We start from the raw sequence: 3,915 nt of genomic DNA, 5'->3' as shown, positions 1-3,915 counted from the left end.
AATCACCCGGGCACTGTGCTGGCGTGTGACCTCTCTACGGTGCTGCGTCAGCGAGCGCCGAAACCAACCCGGGCACCCCCTTGAGCTTTTCGGCGCATGCGCAATCGAGGGTCGGTGCACAGGAGTGGTGCCGCGGTCGCGTTTTTAGTACCTGGGTGGCCACACTTGCTTAACGTGAGAGCCACGTAGAAGAATCGCCAGATGTTTGAGAGCCGCAAGACATGAACGCGAGGGAGAGAAAAGGAAAAAAATAGATGGGGGAGGGAGAAGTGGAACGAAAGGAGCTTTAAATGCTTTCTCTAAATCCCCTACGTCAGCTCGCTTGGCTGGGATAAGGGATTTAAAGAGACAAATGCCTTCAAGCTGGCCCACAGGATGGTGGTCTTCGAGAGCCACGCAAAATGTCTAAAAGAGCCGCAAGTGGCTCCCAAGCCACAGTTGGACCTCCCCTGGTTTAGTGTGTAAAATCCCAAAAGAACAAAAATCACAAGAATATGTTTTTATTTAGAAGAACCAAAAATGACATAAAAGGGGGTACAGTGTTTCGATTACTCCTGAGCTCTTCCTCAGTCTGGATGTTACAAAAGAAAAAGGACAGGTGGAGGAGAAACCATGATTTCAAGACATTATTTTAGAAGGAGGCTGAAGTTGGTTCCCAGTTCTTTATTTGTGACTTATTCGTAAATCGAAGCACCTGGATCTATCCACAAATATTGAAGACAATGTAAAAGCTCAGAACCCCAAAATAGGGGTTGGCCCACAATAAATCATACACTCCAACATTCAGGGGAACTGGGGGAGTCTCCCCATTTGAGAGGATGGATGCTGTTTCCTGGTCCAAAGTCCACTTCCTATGCTAGAACTGCTCCACAGTGGAGGTCCCCTAGTACAATTTTCTAAGAGGGATATATTGTCCTCAAGAAACAACCAGGAAAGGAAACATTTTATTTCTCTTTTCTGTCTACAAGTTCCACCTCTTGGGCTAACAACTGTAATGTTTTAATACTAACAATTAATTATATAGAGCAGGGGTGGCCAACGGTAGCTCTCCAGATGTTTTTTGCCTACAACTCCCATCAGCCCCAGCCAGCATGGCCAATGGTTGGGGCTGATGGGAGTTGTAGGCAAAAAAAACATCTGGAGAGCTGCCATTGGCCAGCCCTATAGAGCACATAAAAGGCTGTATTTTAAAAAAATCAATAAAAACATTTGCCCATTTCCCAAGAGCTTTGAATGGGGTTTGAAGGGAGTTATGGGAGATACTAAAAAGAATCACAATAACTATGAGGGTCCATTAGCTATTTCCAACTGACTAGGAATTCACTTATTGTCCACAGCCCCCCACCCTCCAGCATTCTAGGAAAGGGCATTGGGTTCAACAGTACTTTGCAGTCACAGAGCCCCATCGGTGTAATTGGTTATGCATATGCATTTGTGGATTCACACGTACAGCTCAACAGCCTGCCGGATTGCCAGCAAAACTCCACGGTTCAAATCCAAAACTGCCGTTAGAGGATAAAAAAGGATATCCATGTGACCCTCCCACCCCAGATCCCATGCACAAAATGATTGTCAGGGCAAAGCACCCGCTCTTCCTAGATTGCCTTACTCCAACTCAGGATGGGATGCCAGAGATGTAGGGTGTGTTCACACTATCCTAAATAATGTGTTTTGCAGCTAGATATTTACTGTGCAAGAGCAGCAAAAAATCCAATTGCAAAATGCATTATTTAGTGTAGTGTGAATGCATCCGCATCCTTCCCCCCCCACAAGTGTAACATGGATCAGTAATGTTCTCAGCCCGTATAGCTATTCAGACATCCCAAGACTGAAAGTGTGACCCACCCACTGCTTGCAATTAAATAGAATTATTTTCTACTATTGCCTTTGGTTAACAGATTATGGAAATAGTACAAAACCTTACCTGATTTGTTGATCAGAGAAAACACGTGACAAGATACACATGTAGGCCAACATCCCTTTTCTATTCATTTTCAGAACTTGGGGTAGGAGAGATTCATCATCTCCAGCCTTGGTAAAGGCTAGTCTCTGCTCAAAATGGTTTATGCTTCCTTTTCTCACAGCCAAAAATAGTCTATGCCTGGCTATTGAGAGCAGTTTTTTGTACCTAAAGTTGTTGCTGTAACAAACAATACAGAGGGAAATATCTTCCAGAATTCATGGCACAGCATAGGCTCCTTGGTAAAATGACGTGAGAAAAGTGAAGAGTTTTGAAGATAGTGTTTGGAAATCACTGCCATTATTAGTCTCCAGCTTGCCTTTTTGAGGGAAGATGTGAGAGTACGATGGTGGAACAGCCTCAGGATTTCATGGGTGACATCTGCCCTTGACCCATTTCAGTCAGACTTCAGACCTGGGTTTGACCCAACTGCTTTGGTTCCACTGGTAGACAATCTTTGTTGGACAGGGGTCAATTGCTGCCGATATTCTTAAATCTTTCAGTGGCCTCTGATATAGCTGACCACTTTGCCCTTGATCGTGTGGCGATTTTGATGTGTTTTGTTTAAACCATCTACTAGGTGGGGATGTCAATTCTGGGTTGGGAAATTCCTAGACATTTGAGGGTGGAATCTAGGGAGGGACCTCAGCAGGGTGAATTATCATGGAGTCCAGCAATTTTCTCTGAGGGAACTGATTCCTGTCATCGTAGATTAGTTGTAGTTGTGTGAGGGAGGCAAAATGGAGGGGGGGATCTTCATCACCACATGATCACATCACTTCCAGCACAACCCCCTAGCTCGGGTATCGAACTCATTTGTTATGAGGGACGGATCTGATATGAGACCTTGTTGGGCTGAGCCATGTCGGACCGCACCATGTGTGTACCTGTTTAAGATTAGGTAGCAGAAATATAAACTTTATAAAGGACACAGACACAGTTAAAGATTTAAAAAAAAAAGATAAAATAAAACATGCTTAAAACATTAACACTTGTTGGTCTTAAATGAGCTTTCTTTGTATCTCTCCCATGGGATCCAGAGAACTGGACAAAAGCAGCTCTGGCTCTTTCCTTCCTTCCCCAGGGGGCCAGGAGGGGGAGGAGCCTCAGCCAATAGAAGGAAGAGGCTTGGCTTAGTAGCTCTGCCATGCAATTGAGAGAGCCTGGCAAAACAAACACTCCTTCCCGCCTTCTTCCCCCCAGGATGGAGCCTCAGCCAATGGAGAAAATAGAAACTTTGCTCTGTAGCTCCTGTGCTATTGAGCAAGCTTTACAAAGCAAGCTGTTATGAAGGAAGCGAGAGAGGGAGAAGGAAGTAGACGACGGCCAGTTGCTTGGGGGCCTGATAGGAGCTCTCCGAGGACCTGATTCGACCCCTGGACTGCATGTTTGACGCGCCTGCCCTAGCACTTGCCCAGAAACTCTATGGGATGCACTAGAGATAACACTGTTGCACTGGAAGTGATGCTCTCCACTGTAATAAGTACCCATCCCCACATCAGCTGGCTGCAAGTTCATGTCAAGTTACCCTACTGGGAGGTCTGCAAACCTCACCCAGAAGTTGGTATCTGATCTCTCTCTCTGCACTGGCAGCAGCCCTCAGCCTGCCAACTTTTGGGTATTCCCTCCCTAAAAGTCACCACCTGGCATCAACAGGAGCCCATGCTTCCCTGAAAAGCTCTTTAGTGCTCTTTGTGGATATCAAAAGCAGAAACAAATTGCAACAGTAAAAAATGCACCTCCATACAAAAGTATGCAAATTTGCATTTATACAGATCAAAGAAACCTATTTTGGAATAGCTGGGTGCAAAAACTTCGTCTGTGTCGCCTCATCTATACCCGTTATAGCCAGTCTTAAGAACCAGACCACGTACCTCTTGCTGAGAAGATCCTCGTTTAGAGCACTTGTTAGTAACAGACGATGCTCATTAAACAGCCCAAGCAAGGTGGTATTT

The sequence above is a fragment of the Heteronotia binoei genome, chromosome 4 (genome assembly GCF_032191835.1).
Source record: "Heteronotia binoei isolate CCM8104 ecotype False Entrance Well chromosome 4, APGP_CSIRO_Hbin_v1, whole genome shotgun sequence".
Classification (NCBI taxonomy): domain Eukaryota; kingdom Metazoa; phylum Chordata; class Lepidosauria; order Squamata; family Gekkonidae; genus Heteronotia; species Heteronotia binoei.
Note: the sequence above shows the minus strand (reverse complement) of the source record.